Source organism: Microtus oregoni, unplaced genomic scaffold (assembly GCF_018167655.1).
Source record: "Microtus oregoni isolate MIOR12 unplaced genomic scaffold, Mior012 000013F_ref0000133, whole genome shotgun sequence".
Lineage (NCBI taxonomy): Eukaryota > Metazoa > Chordata > Mammalia > Rodentia > Cricetidae > Microtus > Microtus oregoni.
In genome coordinates this window covers 24,447,547-24,463,428 of record NW_024543072.1, presented here as the reverse complement: position 1 = coordinate 24,463,428, position 15,882 = coordinate 24,447,547, and the positions used below count along the sequence as shown (strand labels likewise).

General features: G+C 44.0%; 1 protein-coding gene across 2 annotated transcripts in view; it reads left to right on the top strand.

Annotated features, from left to right (window-relative positions):
• Positions 1–15,882, top strand: part of Synpr (synaptoporin) — a 317,060-nt gene that overhangs the window by 40,930 nt on the left and 260,248 nt on the right. The gene's annotated exons all lie outside the window — the stretch shown is intronic.

Here is a 15,882-nt window from a genome sequence, read left to right as displayed (position 1 = left end):
AAGTCCACAGCTGGAGCGCAGGGTAGTGACCCACATCTGTAATCCTAGCAGAAATCTTAAAGCAGGAAGATGACTAGTCAAGGTCAAGGATAGCCTGGTCTACAGTGAGACTGTTTCAAAAGACAAAGGATGACCTGGGAATAACAGAGTTTGATCTAGGCTTCTGAATAGTCAGGCTGGAGTTGGAATTGGATGGATTATGAGACAGAAAAATCAAAACAGAGGGATCAATTGCAACCATCTGTGTAAGATGGCATGCCCAAGTAAGACGTAGGCCTAGTTCCAAAATCCTGATGTATCATCCTTAAAGGGAAAAGAGGAATGTGAGAGCCAGGCTTACGAATGATGAGGATGATCCCCTGCTAGAAAATGAGGCTGTCTGCTGTGGAATATGTTGGCCAGGCTGCAGCTCGAGCCAGCTATTTAGTATGGAGAGAACCTGGAGCTGTGATTGTCAGACACTGGGCTGCAGCTGCAGCCACCCAGAATTAGCCTGGCCAGATGGCGGTGGCTGCTCTCCATGGACCTCAGAAAGAGATACAATGAAAATATAAGCAAGAAGCACCTGCTTTCCTCCAGAAGCCTCGGAAAACTTGTTTGATGCACTCCTGAATATTGCAGTCATTTTCCTCTCATCCTATCTGTTATGTTAGCTTGGGCCAATGGAGAATACTTTATAAAACTCCGGCTTTTATTTTGACGAGGCCAGCTGGTGAGTATTCTTCTTAAAATCCTGGTACCCAAAGCACTTCAGCTAGAGGCTGAAGCAGAAATGCCTGCTGGTAAAATCTCGGGGAAACTATTTATAACATTGCAACATAGACACTACAATTACAGCCTAATTCCTGGGTAACAAGAGACAGGGTGTTCATTAGATCTTCCAGATAAGGGTGATGACCATTTCTATGTGCGAGGCAGCTCCCTGCACATAACAGGTATGAATTCTAAGCACCATTCTCTTGGGTGCAAGAAATGTAACTTTATTAAAGTAATCTGTATCTGGGATCTGAGCTAATGGTCTATCCTAGTGGTTCTCAACCTGTGGGTCACGACCCCTGTGCAGGTTCAATGACCCTCCCACAAAGGTCGCCTGAGACCATTGGAAAGCACAGATATTATGTTGCAATGCGTAACAGCAGCAAAATTACAGTTCTAAAGCAGCAAGAGCAATAGTTTTATGGCTTGGGTTTACCACAACATGAAGAACTCTATTAAAGGGTTGTACCCTTAGGAAGGTTGAGAACCACTGATCCATACAACGTTCTAGCGAAAAACTTCTAGCAAAGTTCCAATGCAGAAACGTGCGAGTCACACCAGGTGTAGCACACACGCATGCACGCACACTTCCCTGGCTGGCTTGTTTCTGTTTTCCACCAGGGAGGATTCCCAGCTGAGCAGGTCTTTACTCGGGTAGCATCTTCGTGGCAGGCAGAGCATCCTCTTCTTCATTTTCCTGGAGAAGACTTCTGCTAGCTTCCTGTGCTCAGAGTAAGTTCATCTAGCCAAAACTTGATGGACCTCAACATGGAGGCTAGCTCATCTTCCCATTTAGATGTGTCTCCCTTAGAACCTGGATTGTGTAACTAGGGGAGGTGACGTCTTGCCTGATGATCACTTCCAAGGGAATTGTCCACCCAGCTAACATCTGACACGGAACCAACATAAGGGGAACATAAGCCTTTACATTTCCCCTTCCCAGCCACTTCCTGATTGCTGCACAGGACTCATGAGAAGACTATGGACACCTCTCCTTATGACACTTAGAATTTTACTCTCAGATACATGCCTGGGACTATATACGAATCAGAATATATGACCAAAGGCTCCGTGTATTCTTCTAATTCTGGCTACTAGTCATGATAGTCAAGTTCCTTCTGCCGTCAGGTGTTTTACTACTGAGCTATATCTCCACACCACCAATTCTTTCAGTACTGCAACTTTCCATGACAAAAAGGTTGTGCTAAAATCTCAGTGAGAACCTTTATTCTTTGTAGGTTAAAAGGAACGCTGGAAGCTTCCTGGTTAAAATTGGGCTGTAAAATATGTCTCAGACCATGGTTGGCCAGCCTTGTCTGGAAGGGCGGAGTTCTAGACTCTGGAACTCCTCAGCATTATAAAGTCAAGCTTCTCTCCACCATCTGTTGCTTCTCTCTCTATTAAGTGGAATCAAGAAAGAATCTGAAGTTGCCACTACCTTTGAGATTGTCATAAGGCAGTAAAGTTTGCTTCAACAATCAAACTCAGTACCTTATGAATTATGCTTATTTGCTTTGTAATTGTGCTTGTAATGGGTTGGTGTTAAATGGTGTAACTGAGAAAGCTTGGATGCCAATGGCTATCAACTTCATTTTCCTGCCTTTAACTGCTGTCAGGATAAACCATGGAAGATTACATTGCTGATGGAAAAAAATGGACTTCTGACACTTTATTTTTGGATTTTTTTATTTTTTGGCAGGGACTAGATACTGTTACACTGTTATATACTAGTAACTCTGTTAAAGTTGCAGCCATTCACATAAATCATGAAGGAAAAATACACTCTAGCTATGAAGAGAGTATAATGAAAAACAAGAAGAATATATTCATTCTACAGAAACCGTCTCTGTGGTGGTTTGAATAAGAGCTGTCTCATAGGCTCAGGCATTTGAACACTTGGTCCCCAGGTGATGGAGCTGCCTGGAGAGGTAATAGAATGGTTCAGCTTGGTGGAGGAAGTCCATCCCTGCGGTCTAGCTTTGAGAATATAATTCATGTCTCATCCTCTGCTTCCTATGTGTGGTTGAGATGTGATCTCTCAGGCTCTGTCATCTGCTACCATGCCTACCTCTTGCTGTCATGCCTCCCCACCATAATGGCCTCTTACCCCTCTGCAACTGTAAGCCCAAATAAATTCTTCCTTTTATAAATTGTCATGGTATTTTTCCCCACAGCAACAAAGAAGTAACTAATACAATGTCTCTACCAAAATAGCTGAATGATACTGCTGATGACAAGGGCAAATGGGACAACTGCAACTTCCTTATGCTGCTGGTGAGATAATACATTGATACAACTTTGGAGAGCCCAGGAATAAATATAAGAACTTATATAGGCTTATATGTAGTATATATAGGCATTACATATGTGCTCTGTTGTTCTAATTATTTTCTATTGCTGTGACAAGACACCATGACCAAGGCCACTCATAGAAGAACGAGTTTATTTGGGCTCACTGTTTCAGAGGGTGAGAGTCCATGATCATTGTAGGCGGAAGCATGGCAGCAGGCAAGCAGGAATCTACTGCAGCAATAGCTGAAATCCACAATTGCAAGGCAGAGGGAGCTAACACCATCTTCCGAAACCTTAAAGCCCTCTCCCAGTGACACACCTCCTCCAACAAAGCCACACCTCCTAATCCTTCCCAAACAGTTCCACCCACTGAGGACTAGGCATTCAATATATGCACCTGTGGAGGCCATTCTCATTCAATCCACCACATACATGCATTATGTAATTATACAATGTATTTTATATGTTTGTCTATATGTTTGGAACATATTATGTCCAAGCAATTCCATTTCTAAATGTATACTTCCCAACTCAGAATTGATTACTTATAAAATAACTTATAAAACCATGCAGTTATTATTAAGCTTTGGAATATACAACATGGCACATTTATACAGTAGTGTACTTGCAGCAATAAGGATGAATAAAACATATGGAAGAGTGTAGGGAGAGGAAAGGGAGGGGAGGGATGTTGTAATTACAATACAATCTCAAAAATAAACAAAAAAAGAATGAGCAAAGCCAGAGGTCACACAACAAAGATGAATTTCACACAAAAACATGGAGGAAAGCAGACCAGATCTGAAAGAGTATATCGTATCTGATCAATTAATTGAAAGTCAATTTTTAAAAATAGATGGTGGCCTTAGAAGTTAGAGCAGTCATGTCCCATCAAGGGCAGAGGGTGAAGAGAGTTTCCTGGGGGTGTCTTTGGGGTGACCAGATCAGCCTGCTTTCTCTATAGAAACTCACGGATGAGGCACGGATGGTAACAGGACACGGAAGAAAGGTGATTGGAAGAAGGACTCTGGGATGAGTAGGCAAGGATACATGTTAGTTAATCCGGCATAAACTGTGAGATGTCATCTAAATGCATAATACTACATATGCTGAATCTAAAGTAGATTTTTGAGGCCCCATTGCCAGAATTTGTGTTATTTTTAAGAAATGCTACAGTCTTCAAACTTGTCACAGGACTAGTGATAACACTCAAGATACTTACTACTGAACCAGTAAAAGCCAAAGATAAAACTACAGAAAACGAGAAATATTCCTAACACAATTCCTTTGCACTTCCCCTTTAAGCTTGGAGGCTCTTCTCCCTCTTTGGGACGCTCTATACCATTTTTTATTCAGGCTGCATATGCCACCACAATTAAGTGACCTGCTTAGCATGACAGGCCTGAGTCAGCCCATTTCATACCAAAAGCAACTGCTCTGTATTTAAAAGAATGAACTCAGCGATGTACCAGCATGGCCCAAGCATTTAATCACTGGGTTGGCACACCAGGCCCCAGCTCCGCTAACATGCCTGCTCTCCCTGCTATTGACTCATAGTCACGTGTTTGCAAAATGGACAAGAGAATGAAGATAAAAACAAAATTGCTGGTGACTAAGAATAGTAGCCAGGCATGCCAGGAAGAAGGCAGCGCTGGGGGCTGTGAAGCCATAGAGGCTAGCATAGCGGTCATGCATGACAACATCTGCGTAGATGGTTGATGTGAGCTCTGGGGAGTTCATAACTCATGGCTGTGGCTCTGATTCCCTAGAGCTGAATCCTGGTTATGTCACGCTTGAATAACTTGACACATTTGTTACTGGCCTTTATTCAAACATGAGCATGCGCAGCGGTGGTAGCTTCTCGTGTGTGTGTGTGTGTGTGTGTGTGTGTGTGTGTGTGTGTTGCTTGTTGCTTCCTTTTATTTATTACAACATCTACAGAACACTCCCCTGTGTTCCCCAGTTTACTGCCGCATGCCCAGTCTTGGGCAAAAAGGCCACATGGTAGCAACTGCACATTATATTTTGTTGAATGTTTTAAGTATGAACTCATGTCAAATCCAACCTGAAGATTATCCTGGCTTCCTCAGTTTGAAGCCAGGAAGAGCCAGGATGGTGCAAACCAATTGTGTTAGCATTGCCAACAGTGCCGCCAAGTTAGATGCAGTCTAGACAAAACCTGGAGCTTGAGCATAAATACCTCGAAGAATTTTCCCTTTGGGAGCTTGAGAAACTCTCTCTGTGGACAGAAGTCTGTCTTAGAAGTGTTGGGAACTCCTCACTGGCTCTGTTTCAAGGAGAAAGTTGAAACTCAGAGGGTAAAAGAGTCTTCTAAGGCCATTCAACTATGAAGCCACAGTGTGATCCTAAACCTCACCGGGCTGTTACAAACATATCAATATGCAACCACTGAGCTTCCTATGAGCTGAGCTGTGCACCAGGAGCTGGGGTTTGGAAGGGCCATAGCCAATGCTATTTTTCACACTTGTTATTTATTTGTGTATTTAGAGTGAAGGGAGCCTACACATGCCACGGCATGCATTTAGAGATCAGTGTGCAACTTGTCTAAGTCAACTCCTTCCTGAATCCTGCATCCTCCTGCATCCTCCTGCATCCTGCCTCCTCCTGCATCCTGCATCCTCCTGCATCCTGAGAATGGAACTCAAGTTTTCAAATTTGGTGGAAAGCACCTTTCAGCACTGAATCATCTCTCAGTCCCTTAACCAGTCTTCTATCCTGGTACTTAGGTTTATTGATGCAAAGCAATGCTCTTGCTCCAGGGGTAAGTGGTACATTCTGAGCTGAATGTGTCAGGACGGGATTCAGGCCCCTCAGTAATTTGCTCTAGTGTGGAAGAGGTCACATGGCTTTTGTATAGCTTTAGGAGAAAAGGATCAACTCTTGACACTGAGGCCTAGCTATCTGCCCTTCAGACCCATGTTCACATGTCTCTTCCTCTGTATGCTTGCTCGAGTTTGCTACCACCCTGAAGTAAGGAGTCACCTGCTAAGATGTCTCATACTGGGGTGTCCACTCCCTTAGGAACAGAGTTTAATTGGCCCTTCTTCACCTGGGGTACTGACGGCCTTTGGTTCAGGACTTTGTTCAGAGTGTGCACTCAATATATTTATGAGAGGGAGAAAGGCCGAAAGGTCATAAGGTATGGAATGGGACTTAACCTCAGTAACCACGAATATGAAACTGATATGCATTGATCCTTTAGGGTGCCCAGGCTATCTAACATCCTTGCGTTATAAATAACAGTGTATAGGTTCAGGCAGGGTAGAGTCACTTCCCCAGCCACTCAGCTCTCAAACCTTTTCCTCCATAGCAAAGAATCAAGATGCCTCCAGACAGTGGTGTGCTGGGGGATGCTGAGGCAGGCTGAAAGTCCCAGGCCTCGAGCATCTGCCGCATCCTACAACTGACATCTTCATCTCAGGTGGCAGAGGCTTAGGAGGTTTTTTAAAACCAGCTTTACCGCTGACTGTACTGTTTATCTTCTCTTTCTCTGCTGGATTCCAATTAGGATAACTTTCGAATTAGATAAACTATCTTTGGATCCCTCTGTCTCTGTGTAGAATATCCTAGGAAGTTCTTTGTGCCCACCCTCAAACAGCATCGCAAGTGACTCATTTGAGCCCTAGATCTGAACGGCCAAGAGAAGAGCTTCAATGTGCTTTGTTTGAGACAGAGTCTTCACGTGTATACCAGCCTGGCCTTGAACTCACTGTGTCTGACACCACAGGCTGTTTCAAACTGGGAGAAATCCTCCTGATTCGGCCTCCCGAGGACTGAGACTGTAGCTTTGAGCCACCATACAAGGCACGAGTTTCAAGATATGAACACAAAAGTAAAAGCCCAGGCAAAAATGGGTAATTTTTCATGTGCTTATCCTTCATGGTGGTCTTTTAAAAGTTACAGAATTTAAAAAAAAAAAAAGTTACAGAATTTGATTGTGGCCAAGTATCCTGATGTTCACCTGGAATCCCAACACTCAGGGGGCCGCGGCAGAATGATCCTAATTTGGAGATGAGCCTGGGTTAAAGCAAGACCCTGTCTCGAAAAACAAAACAAAAAGCCAAAACCACAAACAAGCAAATAAAACAAAACAAAATAAAAACCACCACCACCACCACCACCACAAACCAAATGTCCTTTCCCTTGGCTTCAGGTTCTAGTCACGTGCATACGAATTGGAAGCACTGCCTGAGCCCAGTTCCCTCGCTCTCTTCAAGTGAGCTTATAAAGATGAAGGATTTTATGAAGAGATTTTCCTAAACCAACTGTGTTAATGAAATGGCCCGCGGTAATAGATAATAGAGATAGATTAGCGCCACCTGGTGGTAGGACGCTTACTACTTCTCAGAATTAGTTTAAAATAATCTGTGCTGTCTGGGTAAATATCATACTGTATTTTTGGCTCACAACTGTTTTTGCTGAGCAATGCAGGAGCACAGAATTGCAAATAGTTTAACTGTGGCGTTCAAAAATAGGAATACACTCTTTTCTAGACCTTAAATGCTGCCCGAAGACCCAAACTTGGAACAGACATACTCAAGTTTATCAGACTTTTATCAAGCATGTCTTCTTAGCTCAGAACTTAACACCAAAAAGGCAACGTTGGGTGGTTTGAGAATCCGGCACACCTAGAAAAGGAACTGCCAAATGGTGCACAGCTCAGTCCTGGAAACCCAACTTGAGCAACTCAGGAATGAGGAAACAGCAGACACACATACCGGGATCAGGTGCCGCTGTGTTCGCTCTGATGGGGGTCACTGGCTCTGCAAACCAGAAACTCGCGTTTATTGTGAACCATACGAAGAGGAGGTTCGGCTAGTCTTTGTAGCGGAGCAGTCTCGGAATGCTGTAATCAGGGAGGAAGGAAGTATGTAGCTGGATGTTTCTTTGGGCCACCAGCTCACGAATAATGACACTGAGACTTCTTATTAATTATGAAAGCTCAGCCTAAAGCTTAGGCTTGTTCCTAAACTAGCTCTTATCCTGGAACTTAACCCATTATAGTCACCCATGTTCTATCACTTGGTGTTACCTCTCCCTGTCTCCTGGCTTCTCCTGCCCTCCTGATCCTCCTCCTCTTCCTTTCTCTCCCCAGAAATCCTGCCTGTCCCTCCTGTCTAACTGTGGGCCATTCAGCTTCTTACTACACCCATCACAGCAAATGCATTTTCACGCAGTGTACAAATATCCCTGTACAACAGAGGCACAATTCCAGAATGGGAGGCGGCCCCTCACAGATAGCATATACTATGCAGTGTTCTTACACTCAGGGGCAGCTGAGTGCCCAGCACTATGAAGCTCCAAGTCTAGGGGAGACACGATCTCTGTAGGTACAATATCCAGTACCACAGCGCATGGCCTTCCAGGGGACAGAAATAGGGGAAGGACAGCAGAGCCCACTGTACCTAAAAGTCCAGGATGCTTCCTTTCCAGTAAGCTTAGTATAACCTGCAGCACAGAAATGGGTGGGCTTTTGCAAGTGTGTTCATTTGAAGGATGCATCTGGCCTAAGTAACCCTGACCTAATGCTCTTTTAACATACATAACTCCCTTATCCCTCTTGACCGTCTACTTCTGTTCCAGCGGCTCTGTTTACACCCAGTTTTGCTGCCTGTCTCCTAGAGTTTCTTACTGATTTACTAGTTTCTTTATTCCTTCACTTTCCTTCTCTTCCCCTTCTGCTCTTATGCTTTTTGGGTTTATTTTATTTTATTTTATTTTATTTTGACAGGGTCCATATAGCTCAGGTTGACTCTGACTGGCCCTGCACTTACGATCCTCCTGCCTCAGCCTCCCATCTGTGGAAGTAATAAGTGTGCACGGCCATGCCTGGCCTCTCAGTCTCCTTTAAAGACTACTTTTCTAATAAAATCCATAGTCAGTCCTATTTAGAAATATTAGAAAAGCACCCTGAATGCCTCATCATTAGAGTTTACTTAAATGTATGCAAAGCCAAAAATGTATCATGTAGAAAGTTGCTTGGGAAAATATCTGGAACATTTGTTCATGCAAAAATCAGACTGCTTTCCAGAGAGCGTAACTGTGGATTTCTGCTTTGATGTGAAACCAAAAGCTGCAGTAGCAAGAACTGGTAACAGGGGAGACAACACAGACACACAAAAAGACTAATAACATGTTCAAGGTGTTCCCCACATTGCTACTGATCACCCTTTGTTAATGGTCAATGCATGACTTTATAATCGGATAATTCCGTGTATAAAATTGAGCTTCAAGCAGGCCTCCGAGGAAAGATATTCTCTGTATTGATGGTACGGGACCAAATGGATATCCAAATGCAAGAACAGGAACCCGACAGTATATACCAAGGCTTGAAGTAAAGTGGAAAGCACCAAACCTCTTCAAATCAACAGAGAGAAACTCTAGTTGGTCCTAGGTCTAATGATAAGTTTTAGAAACAAATGCAAAGGTTCGGTCCATGAAAGCAAAACCTGAAAATTTGGACTCCAATGAGAAGAAAATGCTTCTGTTCCATGAGAGCTAGTGTAAAATATATATAACAAGCTATGGAGTGATAGCCATATTTGCATAACAGATATCCAATGGAATGCTTGTATTCAAAAGTCGTAATGATTAAAATTCAGCAATAGGAATATGACCTGACTAAAACCCGCTCAGACACCTGGTCAGGAGACACACAGGTGACAAATGTGCCTCAGAGACATTTAGCAGCACCGGCATAGGTCCTTAGAGAAATGAAATGACAGCAGAATGAGAATTGCATATGTATTAGAGTAGCTACTTTAAAAACTGCTGAAGATGCCAACTGCAAGTGAGGATGCAGGCATGGGAGCTCTCGCTCGCTGACTCTCGTTGCCTTCTGGGAATGCAGCAGGAAAGACAGTCGGGCAGTTTGTACCAAGCTAAACCCAGGAATCACACGCCTAAACCTTCCCTCAGATGCACTGTGTAGTACTGTGATGGATACAGGGCAATTTAACAAGATCTGTGCAAGTGTACCTATAACAGGGAGAGTGAACCACAGGTACACTCAGGACTGTGGTTGTCACTCTGGTTTATTTACCCACAGCACCGAGCGAGCATGTCTGGGATGGGAGAGTATCCGAGAATGCACTTTCTCCTTTGTGGAGGGCCAAGGTCATAAAATGCAGTCTTTGGAGCTGGGGACACTCCAGATGTGATGGTGGTGACTCAGTTACTCTTATATTTCTGGGATCAAACACCTCCGCCACAGCGACCTATAAAAGTAGTGTTTAATTGAGTCTTGGGTTCCAGAGGGTTCTGGTTTGTGATGGCAGATGGGGGTGCGAGAGCTCACATCTTGAACTGCCAGCCGAGGGCACAGGACACACTGTGAAAGGCATGGGGTCTTGTGAAACCTCAAAGCCTGTTGTCCCCAGTATCATAGGTTTTCCAGCAAGGCTGTACCTCCTAATTCTCCCTAAACAGCCACTAACAGGGGCCCAGGTGTTCAAATGCCCAACCATTATGCAGGATCCCTCATTCAAACCACCACAGTTGACTAGAACAGAATAGCATATGGTGGTCACAAGCAAGAAAATGACATTCACCCTTGGATTTTTATTTTAAATATATTGAAAGATTATATTTAATATTATTTATTTAAAACCTTTTGGGTTTTATTTTTATTTTATCTTTGTGGCTGCTGTGGACTGTGAAATGTAATGAAGAAGGCATCTGAAAGGCAGGCTATGGAATTCCTGTAGCCCTCCCTGTATAGGAATGGGGTTGACCCTGAGGGGCTGATCCTGATGCCCAGAGAGACACAGAGTAGGTTTCTACAAGGAGAAACCATGATAGGCGAGATGCCGCTGTTTCATATTTAGTACTCCCTATTGTGTAAATCTTGACTGCACTCTAAAGCAGGGTTTCACTTCATTCTGAAGATGGAGTGATGATTGCACACGGCACGCCAGGGTAGACCTACAAACACTGCCACCTGACTGGGACCACTCTTGTGGCCTCGACTGATAAACAGCTTACTCCTGGGAGCCCTATACATTTATCAGAGTGAATTAGGACTGTAGGGACACATGGATAAATTAAAATTGAGTCAGGGAAACCAGACTCAAGAACTTATCAGGCACAGCAAACTAAGAACAAGTGTAACTCATTCATCTGGACCTGTATAATGGTGACACTTAGCATGGCCATGGCAAAGGCCCCGTGATGTCTCACTGTGGTGTGGTTTTTACGTGGATTTAGTTACCACGTTGGGTGGCACTCTATAGTGTGGAGCGGCGGGCTGCGTTCCGTCTGGCTCCCTGCCTGGCTAGCTTATGCCCCGAAGTAGTTACACGGAAACTGTATTCTTTTAAACACTACTTGGCCCATTAGTTTTAGCCTCTTACTGGCTAACTCTCACATCTTGCTTTAACCCATTTCTAATAATGTGTGTAGCACCATGAGGTGGCTTACCAGGGAAGATCTTAACCTGCGTCTGTGTAGGGTGGGAGAATCATGGCGACTGCCTGACTTGGCTTTCTTTCTCCCAGTATTCTGTTCAGACTACTCCGCCTACCTAATTTTCTATCCTATTAAAGGGCCAAGGCAGTCTCTTTATTTAACCAATGAAATTAACACAAAACAGAAGACTCTTCCCCCATCATATCACCTTGGTTGTCAACTTGATTATATATGGAGTCAACTAAAACCCAAGCACCTTCTGGATCTGCATTTGCCTCAGGCAGATTACCAAGAGAGGCAAGCTTACTTGACTAACTGCTGTCTTTGAAACTATGGCACCTTGTGAGATGGTTATTCAATAACCCCTGACCTTGTGGACAAATATAAGCATGTTTGTTTATGTTTCTGGCATAGGGCTCCCAGAACAATAACCATCCTTGTTTGTCAGCTGGGCAAACAACTATCTGCTGTCTGTGGGGCTTCCTGCAGTTCCTTCTTTTTTCTGACCACCTAGGGAGCCACTGCCTTGACCTCACTCTCTCCTTTATCCTTTATGGCTTTATCTTCTGCTGATCTGATTGCATTCAACCTAAGCTAGAATAGAAAAGAGCTCATTGGTGTGGCCCATCCAGGCTGCCTCTTACTCCCTAGGAGAGAAAACAGATGGGGAATAAATGGAAGGGGAAATTCATATATAGATAAAGAGGCATATCTTAAAATCACTTATTGGATTTGAAACATTGATGGTTTCCTGGAGCGTTTCCTGGAGCACAGAGGTTTAAATGGAGTTGAGATTATCCAAACCATCTGAATCACACATGGGCGTTCTACTGCATTGTTGAAGGAGTCACTGAGCTAATGACAGTCCGCCCTGGGGTTTCTTTAATACCATGCAAATCACATCAGAAGTTGTCCTTTGCAGGCTCAGGATTCGCTGTTCGACTTCAGAAGGTTCTGCAGGCTTTGGCCATGTGTTTGGTCAGAGGTTTAAAGCATTGTTCAGAGTAGAGGGCTACAGGGGTTGGGTTTAATGTTCTACAGATGTCTGGAAGGATGACTCAGGCTGCTGGCGGCCACCCAGGGCCGGAAACCTGCTGTTGGATTCCAATTCGCTGTCTGCCTGCCGGAAAGGAAGGGCTGAGCTGTAATTGCGGAGTTTTTAGTGATGTAAATGCAGCCACGCCTGGAGCAAAGCCTCACAGATGCAGGCCATTACTGCTAGCAGTGCTGTTGGAGCTACTCATTTCGCAGTCAGTTTCAAAGCTCCACAGACGGAAGATGGGTCTTTCATCTCGTGCAGCTCAGTTTAAAATCTTCCTGCTTGACATTCTGATGAACGATAATAAACCTCTTCTGTCTACAGAATGTGCCTCTGAAAACAAGCCTGGTGTTTTAAAAGAGAAGGAAAAGTATGTGTATATGTGTGTGTGTGGTGTGTAACAAAAGTATCCGCAGTCCTTTGACATGAAATACCCGCTTGGCATTTGACCCAATTGCTCACCTCACTTCCTCTCTCCTTTTTTATCTAGAGATGAGTATAGGCACTTAAGTTATCCAATGAGAAGCAGACTTGTGTTTCAGTCCTGCCTTATTTATTTATTTGTCTGTGTATGTATGTATGTATGTACTTATTTATTTATGAAAAGATTTTGGTCTACTCAGGCTAAAGATAGCCAGAAATATTTGGCTATGAGCCTGCAATATTCCAGCCACTCCACAATCATAGAAGTTCTAATCCACCTATCAGCTTTTGTAGAATATTCAATACAGGTGCTTCTTCTTTCCCAGAACACCTTGGACACACAGGAGGGAAGGAAGGAAGAGTAGTGACTTTCCAGTGAGTGGTATGGCTTGGTTAGGATGACCTTACAGAGAAGAATTGGGGGAGTCCTCATTTTAACTCCTTGTTCCCCATCCCCTGGTCCTCTGATGGGCTCCCATTGACTAAATCCCAAGCAGGCCAGGATCTATGGTAGTCCACTTGTGTGGTCCATCCTGGTGACCTAAGAAGAAAGACACAAATCCACGCATATCTAAAGATGCAGATCCTCAGAAAGCTGCCTTTGCCTGCCCACACAGTGCTGAGAAAGGTCTCTTCCAACTTTTCCCATACTCCCTCTTCTTTTTATCATAAGAAACACCTTCCATCACCTAACAGCCTAATAGCAATTTATATCTGAAAATACCTGCTTGGAGCTGGAAAAATGCCCAGACATGAAGAACAACACTACAGTTCCTGCAGAGGGCCTGGGCTGGTTTGTTCACAACCTTCTGTAACTTCAATTCTGGGGATTCAATGCCCTCTTTTAGGACATCAGGCACATTGAGTGCACAGGCATACGTGAGAGCAAAACACTTATGCATGTAAAATAAATAAATCTAAAATTAAAAACAAAACCCTTGTCTATAGTTTTTGCATCAATAGCTTGCTCCTGGAGCTTTTCCCACTTCACAAACACAGCCACATGTTTTATTATAATACCTTCCCTCTTTTATAAAATTTTATTTTAAGTATTAGTTGTGCACGTGAGTGTGCCCAGGTCCAAGTGTGCCGCATGTGAGAGTTTTGTTTTGTTTTCCTATCAAGGCTGTCTTGCCCGTCAACGGCCAATGTTTCATACACCTCTGCTACCTTTAATCTCCCAATTTATACAATTTTTATACCCCCCCGCCCCCGCGTTCCTAGAACTTGGTGCCCTGGAATGGCTGATCCTTCTTCTTTCCTTCGTTGCCTTTGCATCCATTCTTTTATAACTGGCCAGTCTCTGGGAAACCCCAGGTCACACTTCAGACCCCAGGGAAACCACCAATCACCCACCGCCTGTGTCAGAATGAAAACAAGGGACTCTCCATCCTTCCAGCCTGTTCGGCCTGCGCTACACATTTTTTTTTTTTTATAAAAAGATACTGCTTGCTGAGCTTCTTTCACTGCTCCTTTCCTTCCACCTAGATTATTTGTGTTTGTTTCTAATACACAGGGCACTGGTAGGAGTCAGAAGAGAATCTTTCGGGAGCTGGACTGAGGTGGCCAGGCCTTTACAGCAAGTGCTGTACCTCTGAGCTGTTTCTGGCAAGTCCAGTTGACACTTTAGTATTGAAATTTTGCCCATGGAATACCTAGTTATTGCTTCACTTTCTAAAGATGATTTAGTCACTATTTATAAGTGTGGTTGGTCCTTTTAATGGAGAGGTCATGAAAGAAGAGTATGGTAGCACACATTCTATGTTCGGATGCTTCTCATATTACCAAGTCTACCCCTCTAGCTAAGCATCCAGATGGGACTAATCAGAAAAGCCCTGAGAGATGCTGTCTTCCTACCCAGTACTTGGTGGGCAAAGTCTGTGCTATGAGAGACTTTCTAGTAACAGGAGTGAAAGGATATTCGTTCTTATTTCACGAGTGATTCTTATTTAACAAATGATTCTGTAGAAGAAACAATTAGACAGCTGTATTCTGTGCTAATCTGTAGACCTCAGTTGCTCAAACTGTGGAATAATAGCAGCGCTTATCTCACAAAACGGAGAGAAATTGATTGTTTTTTTTTGTTTTTTTTTTTATTTGTTAATAGATGCAGTTGCACTCTGCTGTCCGGGTTGGTGTCAAACTCCTGGCTCAAGTGACCCAGGAGTTTATAGCTGAGAAGACAGAGCTAGGCCACTGTGTTGGTTCTTACATGGCTTTTATGTGGCTACAAGCAATGTACTTCCTTAAAGAAACAACTGATAGTTACTGTTAAGTCAGGAGGGTAACCCCAGCCCCTGGCATCCATCCCAGCCCCCTGGCCTGGGAGTTGCATTGGTCTGGACTCCGAATCCCAGCATGCCAGGTCCTGACCCCTCCCCGGGGTAGAGTCAGGACCACTCCCACAGGGTATTTAAGTGGGCTTCCAGAGACCTAACACGGCTTCCAGGTTTGCATGTGCTCCCTGCTTTCCTGTCTCCCCCGCCATGCACTTGGCCACCCGAGAGCGCTGTATTTAATAAAACAATGGGCATTTTAATTCGGTTTAATCTGACCTAATTGGATTTCTTTGCGTCAGTGGAGCCGGTCATTTCAGCATTTTTTTCCTAACATGATGCTACAATTTTTTTCCTAGTAGGTACTCCTAGCTCCACGTTGCAGATAAATGCTAAAAGTTGTGCTCTGGCTATGTCTTAGTTAGGGCTTCTATTGCTGTGAACAGAGACCATGACCTCAGTAACTCTTATAAAGGAAAACATTTAATTAGGGCTGGCTTATAGTTCAGGGGTTTAGTCCATTCCTGTCCTGGCAGGAAGCATGGTGGTGGCATGCAGGCAAACATGGTGCTGAAGAAGGAGCTGAGAGTTCTACATCTTGATCCACAGGCAGTAGAAGGGGAACTGTACTGTACTGGGTGAGACCCCAAAGCCTGCCTCCACAGTGAC